Genomic DNA, 23,395 nt, shown 5'->3' on the forward strand with positions numbered 1-23,395 from the left:
AGGCAGGTTGTGAAATTGAGCTGAATGAATCTGGGAATTTGTGGGGCCGGCACTGGGGAAAAAGTGACCATGAAAACTGCTGGATCGTGATAAAAACCCAACTGGTTCACTAATGTCCATCAGGGGAGGGAACCTGCCACCCGGTCTGAGCCAACAAAAGACTCTGGCCTCCATAAGTACATACGAAATAGGAACAAGAGAAGTCATAACACCCCGTCGAGCCTGCTCCACCATTCAATACAATCGTGGCTGAATTTGGGTTTCAACTCCACTTTCCCACCCACTTCCCATATCCCTCGACTCCCTGAGAGATCTAAAATCTCTCCTTCTCAGCCGGAAATATATTCAATGATGGAGCATCCAGAACTCGCTGGGCTGGAGAATTCAATGTGACAGAGAGAGTAAGAGAGAGAGGAGTGGGAGAGACAGAGAGAGAAGGTTACTAAACAAAGCACAGGATGTCAATAAACAGAATTCAAGTGCATGGGATTGGGGTAATATCCTGTTATAGATTGAGAATTGGTGAACAGACAGAAAACAGAGTTGGAATAAATGTCTCATTCTCAGGATGACAGGCAGTTATTTGTGGGATACTGCAAGGATCAGTGCTTGGCCCACAGCCCTTCACAAACTATACAAATGATTTGAAGGCACTCATTTAAGCAGCACCTAAATTTTCACATTCTCATCCTTGTTTTCCTCCATGGTTGTGATCATTCCTATCTCTGTAACCTCCTCCAGCCTCACAATCCCCCCGAGATATCTGCTCTTCTCGAATTCGAGAATTACTGATTTTAATAATTCCATCACTGGTTGCCATTCTGTCAGTTTCCAAGACTCTAGAATTGCCTTCCTAAATCTCTCTGCCTCTCTACCTCATTTGCATCCTTTAAAATATTCCTTCAGACCGACCTCTTTGACCAAATTATTGGCCACCTGCCCGAGTATCTCCTTGGTTTCTAACATTTCTGTGAAATGTCTTGGTAAACTATATAATAATAAATGTGTGATATAAACACAAATTGATATTTCTCCAAATCAACAACAACAATGTCCCTTCCTCATCACTGGGTGAATAACCTGTAGCTCCTTACCTAACAGCATTGTGCGAGCACCTTCACCACACGGACTTAATTAATAATAGGTTGAAAGGTTATGGGGTGAGGGAGGGAAATTGGAGTTGTGGCCAAAATGAGATCAGCCATGATCGTAATGAATGGCGGGGCAGGCTCGAGGGGCTGAATTGCCCACTCCTGCTCCTAGTTCTTATGTTCAAGGATCTATGGACATGCACACCGAGGGTCTGTACTTCCCGGTTCCTACCATTCATCATATACTCCCTTGCCTAGTTAGTCCTCCCGAAATGCATCACCTCACACTTTTTGGGATTAAATTCCATTTTCCAGTGTTCTGCTCATCTGACCAGCCCATCTATATCGTCCTGTAGTCTAAGGGTTTCCTCCTCGCTATTTACCACACTAGTGATTTTTTTGTGTTACCTGTGAACTTACTGATCATACCTCCTACATTCATGTCTACATCATTAATGTCCACTAAAAACAACAAGGGATCCAGCACCCAACCCTGCAGTATGCCACTGGATACAGGCTTCCAGTCACAAAACCAACCTTTGACCATCACCCTCTGCCTCCTGACACTGAGCTAATTCTGGATCCAATTTGCCAAATTGCCCTGGATCACATGGGCTCTTACCTTCTGGACCTGTCTCCCATGCCAGACCTTGTCAAAAGCCTTAGAGAATTCCATGTGGACTATATCAATTGAACTACCCTCATCTACACACCTCGTCACCTTCTCGAAAAATTCAATCAAATTTGTTAGACATGATCTCTCACTGACAAAGCCATGCTGACTATCCTTGATTAGTTCTTGCCTCTCCACGTGGGGATTAATTCTGTCCCTCAGAACGTTTCCAAAGGTTTCCCTACCACTGATGTTGGACTCACTGGCCTATTAGCTCCCTGGTTTATCCCCACCATTCTTCTTTAATAATGGTACCACATTAGCTGTCCTCTGGTACTTCTCTTGTGACCAGAGAGGATTTGAAAATTAATGTCAGGGCCCCTGCAATCTCCTCCCTTGCCTCCAACAGCACCTGGGATACATTTCATCTGGGCCTGGGGATTAATACACTTTTAAGGCCCAATAAAACCGCTAATACCTCCTCCCTCTCAATATTCATTTGTTCAAGTATATCACAGTCCCCCTCCCTGATTTCTATATCTACATCATCCTTCTGTATAGTTACTCCAGATGCAAAGTACTCATTTAAAACCTCATCTATATCTTCCAGCTCCTCACACAGATTGCCATTTTGGTCCCTGATGGGCCCTAATCTTTCCCTGGTTATCCTCTTGCCCTGAATATACTTATAAAATGCCTTTGGATTTTAACTTATTTCACCCAGCTGTGTTTTTCATGCCCCCTCTTCGGCTTCCTAATTTCTTTTTTAAGTAACCCCCTGCACTTTCTCTACCCATCATGGGCTCCTGCTGTTTTGAGCCCTCGGTATGTACCATAAGCTTCCCTTTTTTCCCCCCTTATCTAATCCTGTCAATTCCTCAACATCCAGGTTTCTCTGGACTTGTTGGTCCTTTGTGGGAAAATGTTGGTCCTGCACACTATTTCCTTTTTGAATGACTCCCACTGCTCTGATGTTGATTTTCCTACAAGTAGCTGCTCCCAGTCCACTTTGGCCAGGTCCTGTCTTATCATATTGAAATTGGCCTTCCCCCAATTCAAAACCCTTATTTTCAATCCATCTTCGTCCTTTTCCATAACTACTTAAATCTTACTGAGTTATGGTCATTATCACTGAACTGCTCCCCCAGTGACACTTCTACAACTTGCCCAGCTTTGTTCTCTAAAAGAAGGTCCAGCACCTCTCTTGTAGGACTTTCTATGTGCTGGCTTAAAAATCTCTCCTGGATACATTTGAAGAATTCAGCCCCCTCAAAGTTTTCACACTTTGTCTATCCCAGTTAATATTGGGGAAGTTGAAATCCGACTATTATTACTCTATTATTTTGACACTTCTGAGATTTGCCTACATATCTGCCCTTCTATCTCTCCCTGACTGTTTGGGGGTCTATAGTATGCTCCCAACAATGTGATTGCCCCCTTTTTGTTTTTAAGTTCTACCTATACAGCCTGATTTAACAGCAGCTCACACTTACACTGAAGATGTTCAAGGTAAAATATTGTCTTTCCCTTTTACCGTATTCCAGTGCCGTGCCAGGGTATACAATTCCGTTCACATAGATTTATGCAAAAAGAAATTCTAACATACCGCAAGATTCCCCACACCTTTTAAAGCACTTCTCACACTCTGGTCATTTAAAAGATCTCTTGTCAGTGTGAATGTGGTGTCCCAGGTGGGATGATGTCCTGAAGCTCTTACCACACTGTGAGCAACTGAACAGCCTCTCCCCAGTGTGAATTCAATGTGTTTCAGCAGGTCAGTCCAAAGAGACAAACATTTCTCTGGGTTTGAGTTTGCTGTGTGTAAATCCTCCCCTTCTAACCCCCTGTAAAATGAGTTTCCAAACACTCGGTGTAAACTGGGCTCCGGGAGTTTCTAATCCGGGTTTGGAGTCCTACACCGGGGGTTTGTGAATCCTCCCAGTCCACCCTCTGGCTCCATTCCTCTCCTGCACTCGGCCCTTTCTCACCCGCTGGACTTTAAATTCCACCGCAACAAAAACAAAAATACCTGGAAAAACTCAGCAGGTCTGACAGCATCTGCGGAGAGGAACACAGTTAACGTTTCGAGTCCATATGACCCTTCAACAGAACTAAGTAAAAATAGAAGAGGTGAAATATAAGCTGGTTTAAGGGGAGGTGGGGGGGGACAAGTTGAGCTGGATAGAGGGCCAGTGATAGGTGGAGATAACCAAAAGATGTCACAGACAAAAGAGCAAAGAGGTGTTGAAGGTGGTGATATTATCTAAGGAATGTGCTAACTAAGGGTAGAAAGCAGGACGAGCAAGGTACAGATAGCCATAGTGGGGATGGGGGGAAGGAATTGAAATAGGCTAAAAGGTAGAGATAAAACAATGGATGGAAATACATTTAAAAATAATGGAAATAGGTGGGGAAAGAAAAATCTATCAATTATTGGAAAAAAATTCACCGCCTTCATCCCGGTCCCGCCCCCACACTGCGCATGCTCCGTTCCCAGTAGGTTCCGCCCCTCTCACTCCGATTGGCTGAGGACCTGCTGCTCCCGCACGGTCATCCAATCCCGCCCCTTCTTCCTATTGGTCCGGAGCTGCCGCCAGTCATTTGGAGTCGGAACATGCGCAGTCCGTGGAGACAGACGGTAAGTGAACGCGAGCGAGCGGATTTAAAATGCGGGTTAAACAAAGAACGAGTGCGGAGGCAGAACCGAAATTAAACCCGTGAATAGAGATAGGGCTGACGGGTGAATTTGGAAGCTTCATAAACTCACGGTGTCGGCCCCAAACCCTCAATAAGGAGCCACCGGTCCCGGGTTTGCTCGGAGCTGCGGGAGAAAGGCCCGAGTTAACGGTGGCCATCTTTATAGGGGGTATGTGGAGATTGGCGCATGCGCGGCCGCCATCTTGATTGGCCAATATGCTACAGGGCGCATGCGCGGCCGCCATCCTCACGGGGACAATGAGCAACAGCCCGAGGGAGACGTTCATAAAATGTGTGTTCACCAGGAGTTTTAGATCAGCAGCAATAGAATTATAAACCCACAGTCACTCAGCAGTACAGAATTTAAGTATTGCTGAAAAAGGGAGACATATTGCTGATATTTCATGTTGCACTCCTCTGGACAGATGCAAAAAAAACAAATTTCTCAGCGAATAACAATTTATGCTGCACGAGGAATGGGTGTTGACTGGTTTGGCCAGTTAGCTCTGATTGGTCAAGGCATTACCATGGAGTATTCACCAAAGAGCTATCATCCTCCATGCTTTTGTTTAATTCAACAAACAGCCCCATCCCTGGACATGCACCTTCTGTCTGCAGTGGACAGTTCCCTGTGTATGAATACATGCAGCTTATAGCAAGCATAAGTGAGCCCCATTATGAGCCCGACTGATAATCTTTGAAATTTGATGTTCTTGCGCCTTTCCTGATGAGTACAAGAGAAAAGGTTTCAATATAATGTCTCTTTTTTTGGCAATACTCAAGTGTCTTAAAGGGGGAAAACGTGGTAGACAGAGGGAGATGTGTAGGGAGAGAATTTCAGAATTTGGGAACGAGGGAACATAAGGCAAGGTCATTAATGCTGGAGCGATTAAAATGGACAATGTACAAGCTATCAGAATTCGAGCAGTGCAGATATCTTGTAGGGTTGTGGGGCTGGAGAAGATTACAGAGAAAGGGAGGGGCGCGGCCATGGAGGGATTTGAAAACAAGGATGAGAATTTTAAAATCAAGCTGTTGCTTAACCGAGATCCAAGGCTGGTCAGGAAGCAAATGGGTGACAGAGGAACAGGACTTGCTACGACTGAAGACATGGACAGCAGACTTTTGGATGGCTTCACATTTACGGAGAGCAGAATGTGGGAGACCAGCCAGGAGTGTGTTGGGATAATCGTTCAAGTCTGGAGGTAACAACGGCAGTGATGAGGGTTTCAGCAGCAGATGCGCTGAGACAGGGTGAGGGCGGGTAATGTTACAGAGGTGGAAACAGGCGATTTTAGTGATGGCACAGATATGAGGTCAGAATCTGATCTCGAGATCAAATGTAACACCGAGTTTATAAACAGACTGGCTTAATCTCAGACTGTTCCCAGGGAGAAGGATGGAGATGGTATCTAGGGAATGGAGATTGGAGCAGGGACTGAAAACAGTGTCTTCAGTCTTCTCAGTATTTAATTGGAGTTAATTAGTCATCAGGAAGAGAAGCAGTAACCAGAATAGACCATGAGACTGATCCCAGGTTTAACTTAGTTAGAGAGGGAGAGAAGGAAGGAAGGAAATCCTGGGACGTTTGGAGAAACCACCTTCACAATCACTCATTAAATCTCCACATAGTAAGTTTTGGACACAAGGTGAACGTCTGCTATTCTGTGTGGTCGGTCAGGGAGTTTCAGATTAATGTTTTGTCATGAGTAATGACTGAAGTGAATGATGAAACATATTGTTATCTTCAGTTGGACAAATTTGTTTAAAAGATACAGGAAGAATTATCCAAAACTCTGTTTGGCTTCAACACAGGGAGGAGGGAGAATGTGTGGGACAGGGATTTGCAGCTTTGGGAGAAGAAGATAGGAAATAATGTTCCATAGAAATGAGAATTGTCTGCTCTGAATTTCTATCCTGTTCTTACAGTGATCACATTTGTAAACCCCTTTTACAGGGTATCGGAAGGGGAGGATTTACAGAGGGGGAACTCAAACCAAACATCACATCAAGATCTGACCGAGTCACTCGATTCATCAGGACCTGAATATTATCGTCTTCGAATGTGCAAAGAGAAATGTTTGTTCTTTCTGTGGGAAAAGATTTCAAACATCAGTGTGAGTGGAAAAGCACCGAGACACACACACCCGAGTGAGAGTGTTCCAGTGAACTGACTGTGGAAAGAGCTTTAACCAGTTACACAGCCTGAAATAACATCAAACCATTCACAGCAGGGGGAAATTGTACACGTGTTCTATGTGTGGACAAGGATTCAACTGATCATCAAACCTGGAGAGACACAGGGCACTTGAACCATGGAGAAACTGTGGAAATGTGAGGACTGTGGGAAAGGATTCAATTACCCATCCCAGCTGGAAATCCATCGACGCAGTCACACTGGGGAGAGGCCGTTCACCTGCTCCGAGTGTGGGAAGGGATTCACTCTGTCAGCCAACCTGCGAACACACCAGCGAATTCACACTGAGGAGAGACCATTCACTTGCTCTGAATGTGGGAATGGTTTCACTCAATCATCCCACCTGCGAACACACCAGCGAATTCACAATGGGGAGAGACCGTTCGTCTGCTCTGAGTGTTGGAAGAGATTCACTCAGTCATCTGACCTGCTGATACACCAGTGGGTTCACACTGGGGAGAGACCGTTCACCTGCTCTGAGTGTGGGAAGGGATTCACGCAGTCATCTGACCTGCTGATACACCGGTGAGTTCACAGTGGGGAGAGACCATTCACCTGCTCCGAGTGTGGGAAGGGATTCACTCAGTCATCCAGGCTCCGAACACACCAGCAAATTCACACTGGAGAGAGACCGTTCACCTGCTCTGTGTGTGGGAAGGGATTCACTCAGCCAGCTGGCCTGCTGAGACACCAACGGTTTCATACTGGGGAAAGACCATTCACCTGCTCCATGTGTGGGAAGGGATTCACTCAGTCATCCCACTTACCAATACACCAGCGAATTCACACTGGAGAGACACCATAAGAACATATGGAATAGGAACGGGAGCAGAACATTTGGCCTCTCAAGCTTGCTGTGCCATTCAATAAGATCATGGCTGATCTTGTTGTCTTTGAATTTCCACATTCCCATCTAACCTCGATAACCTTTGATTCCCTTGCCTAACAAGAATCTATCTACCTGTGTCTTAAAAATATTCAATGATCGCGCCTCCACTGCCTTCTAAGGCAGAGAGTTCCCATTCGCACATCCCTCTGAGAGAAAAAATTATCCTCATCTCTGTCCTAAAAGGGCAACCCCCTAATTTTGAAACAGTGCCCCCTAGTTCTGGACTCACCCACAAGAGGAAACATCCTTTCCATGTCCACCTTGTCAAGGCTATTCAAGATCTTGTATACTTCAATCAAATCACTCCTCCCTCCTCTAAACTCCAGTGGAAACAAGCCCAGTCTGTCCAACCTTTCCTCATAAGACAGCCCACGCATTCCAGGTATCAATCTAGTGAACATCCTTTGAACCGCCTCCAATGCATTTATATCCTTCCTTAAATAAGGAGACCAAAACTGCACACAGAATTCAAGGTGCAGTCCTGTACAACTGAAGCATAACATCCTTACTTTTATGTTCAACCCCTCTCCTAACAAAGGATAGCATTCCATTAGCCTTATTAATTACTTGCTGTACCTGCATACAAACTTTTTGTGACTCATTTACTAGAACACCTAGGTCCCTCTGCACCTCAGAATTATGCAGCCATTTTCCATTTAAGCAATACTCTGCTTTTTTGTTCTTCCTGCCAAAGTGACCAACTTCACATTTTCCCACATTTTACTCCATTTGCCAGATCTTTGGCCATTCATTCAACCTATCTATATCCATCTGCAACCTCCTCATGTCCTCTTCACAACATACTTTCCTTGCTATCTTTGTGCCATCTGCCAATTTAGCGACCATGTCTTCACTCCCCTCATCTAAGTCATTGATGTAAATCATAAAAAGTTGAGGCCCCAGCACAGACCCCTGTGGGACTCCACTTGTTACATCCTGCCAATCAGAAAAAGACCCATTTACATACACTCTCTGCTTTCTGCCAGCCAGCCAATCTCCTATCCATGCTAATAAGTTACCCCCTACACCATGCGCTTTTATTTTCCATAATAATTTGATGTGGCACCTTCTCAAAAGCCTTCTGGAAATCCAAGTACAGTACATCTACAGGCTCCCCTTTATCCATTGCGCATGTTACTCCTTCAAAAAAACTCCAATCAATTGGTTAAACAGGATTTTCCTTTCACAAAACCATGCTGACTCTTCCCAATTGCCTTGAGCTCTTCTAAGTGCCCAGCTATAACCTCCTTAATGATTGATTCTGATAACTTCCCCACGACAGACGTCAAGCTAACTGGCCTATAGTTTCCTGTTTTCTGCCTCCCTCCCTTCTTGAATAGAGGGGTTATATTTGCTACTTTCCAATCTGATGGAACCTTTCCAGAATCGAGCGAATTTTGGAAAATTAACACCAGCGCACCAACTACCGCATTAGCCGCCTCTTTTAAGACCCTTGGATGTAGTTTATTGGGTCTCGGAGACTTGACATCGGCAGCTCCTTCAATTTGCTCAGTACCATTTCCCCAGTGATTTCAATTTCACCAAGTTCCTTTCTCCTGTCACCTTCTGATTTGCAGCTATTACTGGAATGTTTTTTGTATCCTTTATATTGAACACAGAAGCAAAATATTATTCATTTCTTCCACCATTTCCTTATCTACTATTAACTCCCCACTGTCATCCTCTAGAGGACCAACACTCACTTTGCTCACTCTTTTCCTTTTTAAGCACCTGTAGAAACACTTGCTATCCATTTTTACATTTCTAGCAAACTTCCTCTCACACTCTAATTTCTTTCTCCTGATTAACCTTTTAGCCATTTTCGACTGTTCTTTATATTCTGTCCAATCATCTGTCCTGCTGCTCATCTTTGCGGAGTTGTATGCTTTTTCCTTAAGCTTGAAGCTTTCCTTAACTTCTTTAGTTAACCACAGATGGTGGGTCCTCCCCTTATAATTTTTCTATATGGTCGGGATTCATTCTGAATACTCTGAAATATCCCCTTAAATGCCTGCCACTGCTTCTCTATTCATCTATCCTCTAGGCTAGTTTCCCATTTCACTTCAGCTAGCTCAGCTTTCATCCCCACAAAGTTGCCCTTATTTAAGTTTAGGATACTAGTCTGTGACCCACTCTTCTCCCTTTCAAACTGGATGTAAAATTCAACCATATTGTGCTCACTGCTACCTAGCAGTGCCCTTACTCTGAGGTCATTAATTAATCCTGTTACATTACACAATACCAAGTCAAATATAACCTGCTCTCTGATTGGCTCCTGAACATGCTGCTCTAAGAAACTATCTCAAAAGCATTCTAAGAACTCCTCACCCAGGCTATTACTGCCAATCTGATACTTCCAGTTAATGTGTAGATTAAAATCACCCATGATTATTGCCGTCCCTTTATCACAAGCACATAATATTTTCTCTTGAATACTTTGTCCTGCACTATGGCTGCTGTTAGGGGCCCATCAACCACTCCCACTAATGACTATTTTTCCCCTACTATTCCTCATCTCCATCCAAACCAATTCTACATCCTGATCTCCTGATCCAAGGTCATCTCTAACTATTGCACCAATGCCCTCTTTGATTAACAATGCTACCCATACACCTTTACTGAGCTTCCTATTCTCCTTGAATGTCATGTACCCTCAATATTAAGGACCCAATCTTAGTTGTCCTGCAGCCACATATCCATAATTACTATCAGATCATATTTATTTACTTCTGTGTGGGTCATCAATTCATTTACTTTGTTTTGAATGCTATGTGCATTCAGATAGAGAGCTTTGAGTCTTATCTTTTTGTTACCGTTGTAACATCTAGTCTTGACTGTTGATTTCTTCTTAGGCTTTTTCTCTCAGTCCTTTCCTGCCTTTCTCTGACCTCATTTCTCATATTACTATTTTGCTCTCCTGTCTTGACTCTACACCTTGAATTGCTACCTCTACCCAAGCTTGATCCCTCACCGCTCTTGTTTAGTTTAAAGCCTTCTCTACTTCCCTAGCTATGCGATTTGCGAGGACACTCATCCCAGCACGGTTCAGGTGTAAACCGTCCCAACGGTACAGCCCCCACTGTCCCCAGCACTGATACCAGTGCCCCACAAACCGGAACCCAGTTCTCCCATACCAATCTTTGAGCCACGTATTGGTCTCGCTAATCTTATTTGCCCGATGCCAATTTGCACGTGGCTCAGGTAATAATCCAGAGATTATTACCTTTGAGTTTCTGCTACATAATTTGGTACCTAGCTTCTTATACTGACTTTACAGAACCTCTTTCCTAGTTCTAGCTATGTCATTGGTACGTACATGGACCACGACAACTGGATTCTCCCCCTCCCATTGCAAGTCCCTCTCCAGCCCTGAGCAGATGTCCTGAACCCTGGCACTGGGCAAGCAACACAGCCGTCTGGACCCTCACTTTTTGCTGCAGAAAACAGTGTCAATGCCCTCACTATACTATCCCTTCCTACCACTACATTCCTTTTTGCTGCCCCTGCATGAATGGCTTCCTGTACCACAGTGTCATGGCCAGCCAGCTCATCCACCTTGCACATTTCACTTTCATCCACACAGGTTGTGTGCACCTCAAACCTGTTTGACACTTGCAAAGTCTGAGACTCCTCCACTCCTGCCTGCTCAGTCCCATTACCTGCCTCACTGACAGTCACATCCTCCTGTCCCTCACTGCTGATCAAACAGATGACCCTCTTCTAAGAGGTGTGACTGTCTTCCGGAACAAAGTATCCAGGTTTTTCTCCCCGTCCCTTATGTTGCACAGTGTCTGCATTTCGGTTTCTAGATCAATAATCCTGATCCGGAATTCCGCAGGCTGCTTACACTTCCTGCAAACGTGTTTGTCATGGATCGCCTTGGCATCCAAAAGCTCCCACATCTCACAGCTGCAACATAACCCCTGTCCTACCATTCTAACTTATGTTATTTAGTTAATTTACTTTAATTACTTTCTTCGTATGTATGCTACAATTTACTGTGTTTACTGAATGCTAGTATCACTGACAACTAAAGATTATATGCTTCTTAACTACACGGGATGTGTATTAGATGTTTATTTAAGTAACTCTATTTTATTGCTTGTTTAAAATCTTTGTTGTTTTATTTGAATTTTAAAGTTTTCAAATTTTGGTTTATTATTGTAAAGTTATTTTTATTTATAGATCTACCCGAACTCGCCTGTCCTAAGCTGGTTTCTCACACACTGACCCTTAGACTGAACACTTTCCGACCAATCAACGTACCAGCTTCCTGTGACATCACAGTTGCCTCTTTACCCCCACTCCTGCTGCCTCACAGCAGCTGCAACAGTTAAACAGCCCATTCCTCACTCAAACCCCCCGTCTGTATTTATAGACGTTCCTCACTCAAATTCCCAGTCTGTATTTATACACATTCCTCACTCAAATACCCCGTCTGTATTTATAAACACTCCTCACTCAAATACCCCGTCTGTATTTATAGGCGTTCCTCACTCAAATCCCCCGTCTGTATTTATAAACACTCCTCACTCAAATACCCCGTCTGTATTTATAGGCGTTTCTCACTCAAATCCCCCATCTGTATTTATAGGCGTTCCTCACTCAAATCCCCCGTCTGTGTTTATAGACGTTCCTCACTCAAATCCCCCGTCTGTATTTATAGACGTTCCTCACTCAAATACCCCATCTGTATTTATAGGCATTCCTCACTCAAATCCTCCCTCTGTATTTATAGACGCTCCTCACTCAAATCCCCCGTCTGTATTTATAGACGCTCCTCACTCAAATCCCCCGTCTGTATTTATAGACGCTCCTCACTCAAATCCCACGTCTGTATTTATAGACGTTCCTCACTCAAATCCTCACTCTGTATTTATATGCGCTCCTCTCTCAAATCCTCAGTCTGTATTTATAGGCATTCCTCACTCAAATCCCCGGTCTGTATTTATAGACACTCCTAACTCAAATCCCCCGTCTGTATTTATAGACGTTCCTCACTCAAATCCCCCGTCTGTATTTATAGACGCTCCTCTCTCAAATCCCCAATCTGTATTTATAGACACTCCTCAATCAAATCCTCGGTCTGTATTTATAGACACTCCTCACTCAAATCCCCGGTCTGTATTTATAGATGCTCCTCTCTCAAATCCCCGCTCTGTATTTATAGACATTCCTCACTCAAATCCCCCGTCTGTATTTATAGACGTTCCTCACTCAAATCCCCGGTCTGTATTTATAGGCGTTCCTCACTCAAATCCCCGGTCTGTATTTATAGATGCTCCTCATTCAAATCCCCCAGTCTGTATTTATAGACGTTACTCACTCAAATCCCCCGTCTGTATTTATAGGCGCTCCTCACTCAAAACCCCCGTCTGTATTTATAGACGTTACTCACTCAAATCCCCGGTCTGTATTTATAGACACTCTTCACTCAAATACCCGGTCTGTATTTACAGACACTCCTCACTCAAATACCCGGTCTGTATTTATAGACGCTCCTCACTCAAATCCCCCGTCTGTATTTATACACGCTCCTCACTCAAATCCCCCATCTGTATTTATAGACACTCCTCACTCAAATCACCAGCCTGTATTTATAGACGCTCCTCGCTCAAATCCCCATTCTGTATTTATAGACGTTCCTCACTCAAATCCCCGGTCTGTATTTATAGGCACTTCTCACTCAAATCCCCTTTCTGTGTTTATAAACGCTCCTCACTCAAATCCCCAGTCTGTATTTATAGACACTCCTCACTCAAATCCCCAGTCTGTATTTATAGACACTCCTCACTCAAATCCCCGGTCTGTACTTATAGGCATCCCTCACACAAATCTTCAGTCTGTATTTATATGCGTTCCTCACTCAAATCCCCGGTCTGTATTTATCGGCGCTCCTCACTCAAACTCCCAGTCTGTATTTATAGACGTTCCTCACTCAAATTCCCATTCTGTATTTATAGACGTTCCTCACTCAAATTCCCATTCTGTATTTATAGACGTTCCTCACTCAAAGCCCCCATCTGTATTTTTAGACACTCCTCACTCAAATCCCCGGTCTGTATTTATAGGCGTTCCTCACTCAAATCTTCAGTCTGTATTTATAGACACTCCTCACTCAAATTCCCGGTCTGTATTTATAAGCGTCCCTCACTCAAATCCCCAGTCTGTATTTATAGACGCTCCTCACTCAAGTCCCCGGTCTGTATTTATAGATGCTCCTCACTCAAATCCCCGGTCTGTATTTATAGACACTCCTCACTCAAATCCCCAGTCTGTATTTATAGACACTCCTCAGTCAAATCCCCGTCTGTATTTATAGACGTTCCTCACTCAAATACCCCGTCTGTATTTATAGACACTCCTCACTCAAATACCCGGTCTGTATTTATAGGCACTCCGCACTCAAATACCCCGTCTGTATTTATAGACACTCTTCACTCAAATCCCCAGTCTGTATTTATAGATGCTCCTCACTCAAATCCCCGGTCTGTATTTATAGACACTCCTCACTCAAATACCCGGTCTGTATTTATACACATTCCTCACTCAAATACCCCGTCTGTATTTATAAACACTCCTCACTCAAATACCCAGCCTGTATTTATAGGCGTTCCTCACTCAAATCCCCCGTCTGTATTTATAAACACTCCTCACTCAAATACCCCGTCTGTATTTATAGGCGTTTCTCACTCAAATCCCCCATCTGTATTTATAGGCGTTCCTCACTCAAATCCCCCGTCTGTGTTTATAGACGTTCCTCACTCAAATCCCCCGTCTGTATTTATAGACGTTCCTCACTCAAATACCCCATCTGTATTTATAGGCATTCCTCACTCAAATCCTGCCTCTGTATTTATAGACGCTCCTCACTCAAATCCCCCGTCTGTATTTATAGACGCTCCTCACTCAAATCCCCCGTCTGTATTTATAGACGCTCCTCACTCAAATCCCACGTCTGTATTTATAGACGTTCCTCACTCAAATCCTCACTCTGTATTTATATGCGCTCCTCTCTCAAATCCTCAGTCTGTATTTATAGGCATTCCTCACTCAAATCCCCGGTCTGTATTTATAGACACTCCTAACTCAAATCCCCCGTCTGTATTTATAGACGTTCCTCACTCAAATCCCCCGTCTGTATTTATAGACGCTCCTCTCTCAAATCCCCAATCTGTATTTATAGACACTCCTCACTCAAATCCCCGGTCTGTATTTATAGATGCTCCTCTCTCAAATCCCCGCTCTGTATTTATAGACATTCCTCACTCAAATCCCCCGTCTGTATTTATAGACGTTCCTCACTCAAATCCCCGGTCTGTATTTATAGGCGTTCCTCACTCAAATCCCCGGTCTGTATTTATAGATGCTCCTCATTCAAATCCCGCAGTCTGTATTTATAGACGTTACTCACTCAAATCCCCCGTCTGTATTTATAGGCGCTCCTCACTCAAAACCCCCGTCTGTATTTATAGACGTTACTCACTCAAATCCCCGGTCTGTATTTGTAGACACTCCTCACTCAAATACCCGGTCTGTATTTACAGACACTCCTCACTCAAATACCCGGTCTGTATTTATAGACGCTCCTCACTCAAATCCCCCGTCTGTATTTATACACGCTCCTCACTCAAATCCCCCATCTGTATTTATAGACACTCCTCACTCAAATCACCAGCCTGTATTTATAGACGCTCCTCGCTCAAATCCCCATTCTGTATTTATAGACGTTCCTCACTCAAATCCCCGGTCTGTATTTATAGGCACTTCTCACTCAAATCCCCTTTCTGTGTTTATAGACGCTCCTCACTCAAATCCCCAGTCTGTATTTATAGACACTCCTCACTCAAATCACCAGCCTGTATTTATAGACGCTCCTCGCTCAAATCCCCATTCTGTATTTATAGACGTTCCTCACTCAAATTCCCGGTCTGTATTTATAGGCACTTCTCACTCAAATCCCCTTTCTGTGTTTATAAACGCTCCTCACTCAAATCCCCAGTCTGTATTTATAGACACTCCTCACTCAAATCCCCAGTCTGTATTTATAGACACTCCTCACTCAAATCCCCGGTCTGTACTTATAGGCATCCCTCACACAAATCTTCAGTCTGTATTTATATGCGTTCCTCACTCAAATCCCCGGTCTGTATTTATCGGCGCTCCTCACTCAAACTCCCAGTCTGTATTTATAGACGTTCCTCACTCAAATTCCCATTCTGTATTTATAGACGTTCCTCACTCAAATTCCCATTCTGTATTTATAGACGTTCCTCACTCAAAGCCCCCATCTGTATTTTTAGACACTCCTCACTCAAATCCCCGGTCTGTATTTATAGGCGTTCCTCACTCAAATCTTCAGTCTGTATTTATAGACACTCCTCACTCAAATCCCCGGTCTGTATTTATCGGCGCTCCTCACTCAAATCCCCATTCTGTATTTATAGACGTTCCTCACTCAAATTCCCGGTCTGTATTTATAAGCGTCCCTCACTCAAATCCCCAGTCTGTATTTATAGACGCTCCTCACTCAAGTCCCCGGTCTGTATTTATAGATGCTCCTCACTCAAATCCCCGGTCTGTATTTATAGACACTCCTCACTCAAATCCCCAGTCTGTATTTATAGACACTCCTCAGTCAAATCCCCGTCTGTATTTATAGACGTTCCTCACTCAAATACCCCGTCTGTATTTATAGACACTCCTCACTCAAATACCCGGTCTGTATTTATAGGCACTCCGCACTCAAATACCCCGTCTGTATTTATAGACACTCTTCACTCAAATCCCCAGTCTGTATTTATAGATGCTCCTCACTCAAATCCCCGGTCTGTATTTATAGACACTCCTCACTCAAATACCCGGTCTGTATTTATAAACACTCCTCACTCAAATCCCCGGTCTGTATTTATAGACACTCCTCACTCAAATACCCAGCCTGTATTTATAGATGCTCCTCACTCAAAACCCCAGTCTGTATTTATAGGCGTTCCTCACTCAAATCCCCCGTCTGTATTTACAGACGCTCCCCACTCAAATCCCCAGTCTGTATTTATTGGCATTCCTCACTCATACCCCCAGCCTGTATTTATAGACGTTCCTCACTCAAATCTCCGGTCTGTTTTTATAGACACTCCTCACTCAAATACCCCGTCTGAATTTATAGACACTCCTCTCTCAAATCCCCAGTCTGTATTTATAGATGCTCCTCACGCAAATCCCCGGTCTGTATTTATAGACACTCCTCACTCAAATCCCCGGTCTGTATTTATAGACACTCCTCACTCAAATCCCCAGCCTGTATTTATAGATGCTCCTCACTCAAAACCCCGGTCTGTATTTATAGACGCTCCTCACTCAAATCCCCCGTCTGTATTTATAGCCACTCCTCACTCAAATCCCCAGCCTGTATTTATAGATGCTCCTCACTCAAAACCCCGGTCTGTATTTATTAGGCGTTCCTCACTCAAATCCCCGGTCTGTATTTATAGATGCTCCTCACTCAAATCCCCGGTCTGTGTTTACAGGTGTGACCCACTCAAATCCTCAGCCTGTATTTATAGGCATTCCTCACTCAAATCCCCCGTCTGTATTTCTCGACGCTCCTCATTCAAACCCCCAGCCTGTATTTATAGACGTTCCTCACTCAAATTCCCAGTCTGTATTTATAGACACTCCTCACTCAAATACCCCGTCTATATTTATAGACTTTCCTCACTCAAATCCCCGGTCTGTATTTATAGACGCTCCTCACTCAAATCCTCACTCTGTATTTATATGTGTTCCGCACTCAACGCCCCAGTCTGTATTTATAGGCGTTCCTCACTCAAACCCCCAGTCTGTATTTATAGGCGTTCCTCACTCAAACTCCCAGTCTGTCTTTTTAGACACTCCTCACTCAAATCCCCGGTCGGTAATTATAGACGCTCCTCACTCAAATCCCTGGTCTGTATTTATAGACACTCCTTACTCAAATCCCCGGTCTGTATTTTCCACGTTCCTCACTCAAATCCCTGGTCTGTATTCATAGACGCTCCTTGCTCAAATCCCCAGTCTGTATTTATAGACGTTACTCACTCAAATCCCCGGTCTGTATTTATAGGCGCTTCTCACTCAAATCCCCCGTCCGTATTTATAGACACTCCTCACTCAAATCCCCGGTCTGTATTTATAGGTGTTCCTCACTCAAATCTTCAGTCTGTATTTATTGACACTCCTCACTCAAATCCCCGGTCTGTATTTATAGGCGTCCCTCACTCAAATCTTCAGTCTGTATTTATATGCGTTCCTCACTCAAATCCCCGGTCTGTATTTATAGGCGCTCCTCACTCAAACTCCCAGTCTGTATTTATAGACGTTCCTCACTCAAATCCCCGGTCTGTATTTATAGACATTCCTCACTCAAATTCCCGGTCTGTATTTATGGACATTCCTCACTCAAATCCCCGGTCTGTATTTATAGGCACTCCTCACTCAAATCCCCGGTCTGTATTTATAGACGCTCCTCATTCAAATCCCCGGTCTGTATTTATAGGCACTCCTCACTCAAATCCCCGATCTGTATTTATAGACACTCCTCACTCAAATCCCCAGCCTGTATTTCTAGATGCTCTTCACTCAAAACCCCGGTCTGTATTTATAGACGTTCCTCACTCAAATCCCCGTTCTGTATTTACAGGTGCGACCCACTCAAATCCCCAGCCTGTATTTATAGGCATTCCTCACTCAAATCCCCCGTCTGTATTTATAGACGCTCCTCACTCAAATCCCCACTCTGTATTTATAGGCACTCCTCACTCAAACCCCCAGCCTGTATTTATAGACGTTCCTCACTCAAATCTCTGGTCCGTATTTATAGACACTCCTCACTCAAATACCCCGTCTGTATTTATAGACGTTCCTCACTCAAATCCTCACTCTGTATTTATATGTGTTCCTCACTCAAATCCCCGGTCTGTATTTATAGACTTTCCTCACTCCAATCCCCCGTCTGTATTTATAGGCATTCCTCACTCAAATCCCCGGTCTGTATTTATAGACGCTCCTCACTCAAATCCCTGGTCTGTATTTATAGACGTTCCTCACTCAAATCCCCAGCCTGTATTTATAGGCATTCCTCACTCAAATCTCCCGTCTGTATTTACAGACACTTCTCACTCAAATCCCCAGTCTGTATTTTTAGGCACTCCTCACTCAAACCGCCAGCCTGTATTTATAGACGTTCCTCACTCAAATCTCCGGTCCGTATTTATAGACACTCCTCACTCAAATACCCCGTCGGTATTTATAGACGTTCCTCACTCAAATCCTCACTCTGTATTTATATGTTTTCCTCAGTCAAATCCCCGATCTGTATTTATAGACGTTCCTCACTCAAATCCCCGGTCTGTATTTATAGACTTTCCTCACTCCAATCCCCCGTCTGTATTTATAGGCATTCCTCACTCAAATCTCCGGTCTGTATTTATAGACGCTCCTCACTCAAATACCTGGTCTGTATTTATAGACACTCCTCACTCAAATCCCCAGTCTGTATTAATAGAAGCTCCTTGCTCAAATCCCCGGTCTGTATTTATAGACGCTCCTCGCTCAAATCTCCAGTCTGTATTTATAGACGTTCCTCACTCAAATCCCCGGTCTGTATTTATAGGCGCTTCTCACTCAAATCCCCCGTCTGTATTTATAGGCATTCCTCACTCAAATCCCCGGTCTGTATGTATAGACGCTCCTCACTCAAATCCCTGGTCTGTATTTATAGACGTTCCTCACTCAAATCCCCAGCCTGTATTTATAGGCATTCCTCACTCAAATCCCCCGTCTGTATTTATAGACACTTCTCACTCAAATCCCCAGTCTGTATTTTTAGGCACTCCTCACTCAAACCGCCAGCCTGTATTTATAGACGTTCCTCACTCAAATCTCCGGTCCGTATTTATAGACACTCCTCACTCAAATACCCCGTCGGTATTTATAGACGTTCCTCACTCAAATCCTCACTCTGTATTTATATGTTTTCCTCAGTCAAATCCCCGGTCTGTATTTATAGACGTTCCTCACTCAAATCCCCGGTCTGTATTTATAGACTTTCCTCACTCCAATCCCCCGTCTGTATTTATAGGCATTCCTCACTCAAATCTCCGGTCTGTATTTATAGACGCTCCTCACTCAAATACCTGGTCTGTATTTATAGACACTCCTCACTCAAATCCCCAGTCTGTATTAATAGAAGCTCCTTGCTCAAATCCCCGGTCTGTATTTATAGACGCTCCTCGCTCAAATCTCCAGTCTGTATTTATAGACGTTCCTCACTCAAATCCCCGGTCTGTATTTATAGGCGCTTCTCACTCAAATCCCCATTCTGTATTTATAGACGTTCCTCACTCAAAGCCCCCGTCTGTATTTATAGACACTCCTCACTCAAATCCCCGGTCTGTATTTATAGACGTTCCTCACTCAAATTCCCGGTCTGTATTTATAAGCGTCCCTCACTCAAATCCCCAGTCTGTATTTATAAACGTTCCTCTCTCAAATCCCCCTCTGTATTTATAGGCGTTCCTCACTCAAATCCCCGGTCTGTATTTATAGACGTTCCTCACTCAAATTCCAGGTCTGTATTTATAGACACTCCTCACTCAAAACCCCGGTCTGTATTTATAGACGCCCCTCATTCAAATCCGCGGTCTGTATTTATTGGCGCTCCTCACTCAAACCCCCAGCCTGTATTTATAGATGTTCCTCACTCAAATCTCCGGTCTGTATTTATAGACACTCCTCACTCAAATCCCCCGTCTGTATTTATAGACACTTCTCACTCAAATCCTCAGTCTGTATTTATAGGTGCTCCTCTCTCAAATCCCCGGTCTGTATTTATAGATGCTCCTCACTCAAGTCCCCAGTCTGTGTTTATAGACACTCCTCACTCAAATCCCCAGTCTGTATTTATAGACACTCCTCACTCAAGTCCCCAGTCTGTATTTATAGATGCTCCTCACTCAAATCCCCGGTCTGTATTTATCGACACTCCACACTCAAATCCCCAGCCTGTATTTATAGATGCTCCTCACTCAAAACCCCGGTCTGTATTTATAGACGCTCCTCACTCAAATCCCCCGTCTGTATTTATAGCCACTCCTCACTCAAATCCCCAGCCTGTATTTATAGATGCTCCTCACTCAAAACCCCGGTCTGTATTTATTAGGCGTTCCTCACTCAAATCCCCGGTCTGTATTTATAGATGCTCCTCACTCAAATCCCCGGTCTGTATTTACAGGTGTGACCCACTCAAATCCTCAGCCTGTATTTATAGGCATTCCTCACTCAAATCCCCCGTCTGTATTTCTCGACGCTCCTCATTCAAACCCCCAGCCTGTATTTATAGACGTTCCTCACTCAAATTCCCAGTCTGTATTTATAGACACTCCTCACTCAAATACCCCGTCTATATTTATAGACTTTCCTCACTCAAATCCCCGGTCTGTATTTATAGACGCTCCTCACTCAAATCCTCACTCTGTATTTATATGTGTTCCGCACTCAACGCCCCAGTCTGTATTTATAGGCGTTCCTCACTCAAACCCCCAGTCTGTATTTATAGGCGTTCCTCACTCAAACTCCCAGTCTGTCTTTTTAGACACTCCTCACTCAAATCCCCGGTCGGTAATTATAGACGCTCCTCACTCAAATCCCTGGTCTGTATTTATAGATACTCCTTACTCAAATCCCCGGTCTGTATTTTCCACGTTCCTCACTCAAATCCCTGGTCTGTATTCTTAGACGCTCCTTGCTCAAATCCCCAGTCTGTATTTATAGACGTTACTCACTCAAATCCCCGGTCTGTATTTATAGGCGCTTCTCACTCAAATCCCCCGTCCGTATTTATAGACACTCCTCACTCAAATCCCCGGTCTGTATTTATAGGTGTTCCTCACTCAAATCTTCAGTCTGTATTTATTGACACTCCTCACTCAAATCCCCGGTCTGTATTTATAGGCGTCCCTCACTCAAATCTTCAGTCTGTATTTATATGCGTTCCTCACTCAAATCCCCGGTCTGTATTTATAGGCGCTCCTCACTCAAACTCCCAGTCTGTATTTATAGACGTTCCTCACTCAAATCCCCGGTCTGTATTTATAGACATTCCTCACTCAAATTCCCGGTCTGTATTTATGGACATTCCTCACTCAAATCCCCGGTCTGTATTTATAGGCACTCCTCACTCAAATCCCCGGTCTGTATTTATAGACGCTCCTCATTCAAATCCCCGGTCTGTATTTATAGGCACTCCTCCCTCAAATCCCCGATCTGTATTTATAGACACTTCTCACTCAAATCCCCAGTCTGTATTTTTAGGCACTCCTCACTCAAACCGCCAGCCTGTATTTATAGACGTTCCTCACTCAAATCCCCAGCCTGTATTTATAGGCATTCCTCACTCAAATCCCCCGTCTGTATTTATAGACACTTCTCACTCAAATCCCCAGTCTGTATTTTTAGGCACTCCTCACTCAAACCGCCAGCCTGTATTTATAGACGTTCCTCACTCAAATCTCCGGTCCGTATTTATAGACACTCCTCACTCAAATACCCCGTCGGTATTTATAGACGTTCCTCACTCAAATCCTCACTCTGTATTTATATGTTTTCCTCAGTCAAATCCCCGGTCTGTATTTATAGACGTTCCTCACTCAAATCCCCGGTCTGTATTTATAGACTTTCCTCACTCCAATCCCCCGTCTGTATTTATAGGCATTCCTCACTCAAATCTCCGGTCTGTATTTATAGACGCTCCTCACTCAAATACCTGGTCTGTATTTATAGACACTCCTCACTCAAATCCCCAGTCTGTATTAATAGAAGCTCCTTGCTCAAATCCCCGGTCTGTATTTATAGACGCTCCTCGCTCAAATCTCCAGTCTGTATTTATAGACGTTCCTCACTCAAATCCCCGGTCTGTATTTATAGGCGCTTCTCACTCAAATCCCCATTCTGTATTTATAGACGTTCCTCACTCAAAGCCCCCGTCTGTATTTATAGACACTCCTCACTCAAATCCCCGGTCTGTATTTATAGACGTTCCTCACTCAAATTCCCGGTCTGTATTTATAAGCGTCCCTCACTCAAATCCCCAGTCTGTATTTATAAACGTTCCTCTCTCAAATCCCCCTCTGTATTTATAGGCGTTCCTCACTCAAATCCCCGGTCTGTATTTATAGACGTTCCTCACTCAAATTCCAGGTCTGTATTTATAGACACTCCTCACTCAAAACCCCGGTCTGTATTTATAGACGCCCCTCATTCAAATCCGCGGTCTGTATTTATAGGCGCTCCTCACTCAAACCCCCAGCCTGTATTTATAGATGTTCCTCACTCAAATCTCCGGTCTGTATTTATAGACACTCCTCACTCAAATCCCCCGTCTGTATTTATAGACACTTCTCACTCAAATCCTCAGTCTGTATTTATAGGTGCTCCTCTCTCAAATCCCCGGTCTGTATTTATAGACGCTCCTCACTCAAGTCCCCAGTCTGTGTTTATAGACACTCCTCACTCAAATCCCCAGTCTGTATTTATAGACACTCCTCACTCAAGTCCCCAGTCTGTATTTATAGATGCTCCTCACTCAAATCCCCGGTCTGTATTTATCGACACTCCACACTCAAATCCCCAGCCTGTATTTATAGATGCTCCTCACTCAAAACCCCGGTCTGTATTTATAGACGCTCCTCACTCAAATCCCCCGTCTGTATTTATAGCCACTCCTCACTCAAATCCCCAGCCTGTATTTATAGATGCTCCTCACTCAAAACCCCGGTCTGTATTTATTAGGCGTTCCTCACTCAAATCCCCGGTCTGTATTTATAGATGCTCCTCACTCAAATCCCCGGTCTGTATTTACAGGTGTGACCCAC

At 44.0% G+C, this 23,395-nt stretch overlaps 1 long non-coding RNA gene across 1 annotated transcript in view; it reads left to right on the top strand.

Annotated features, from left to right (window-relative positions):
* Positions 1-4,358: 4,358 nt before the first annotated feature.
* LOC144698290 (uncharacterized) overlaps positions 4,359-23,395 on the top strand; it is a 493,807-nt gene continuing 474,770 nt past the window's right edge. The window contains exon 1 of the long non-coding RNA XR_013580481.1: positions 4,359-4,444. This is a non-coding gene — a long non-coding RNA (uncharacterized LOC144698290). The remainder of the gene's footprint in view (positions 4,445-23,395) is intronic.

This window comes from Cetorhinus maximus, chromosome 23, assembly GCF_964194155.1.
Source record: "Cetorhinus maximus chromosome 23, sCetMax3.hap1.1, whole genome shotgun sequence".
In the NCBI taxonomy this organism is placed as follows: domain Eukaryota; kingdom Metazoa; phylum Chordata; class Chondrichthyes; order Lamniformes; family Cetorhinidae; genus Cetorhinus; species Cetorhinus maximus.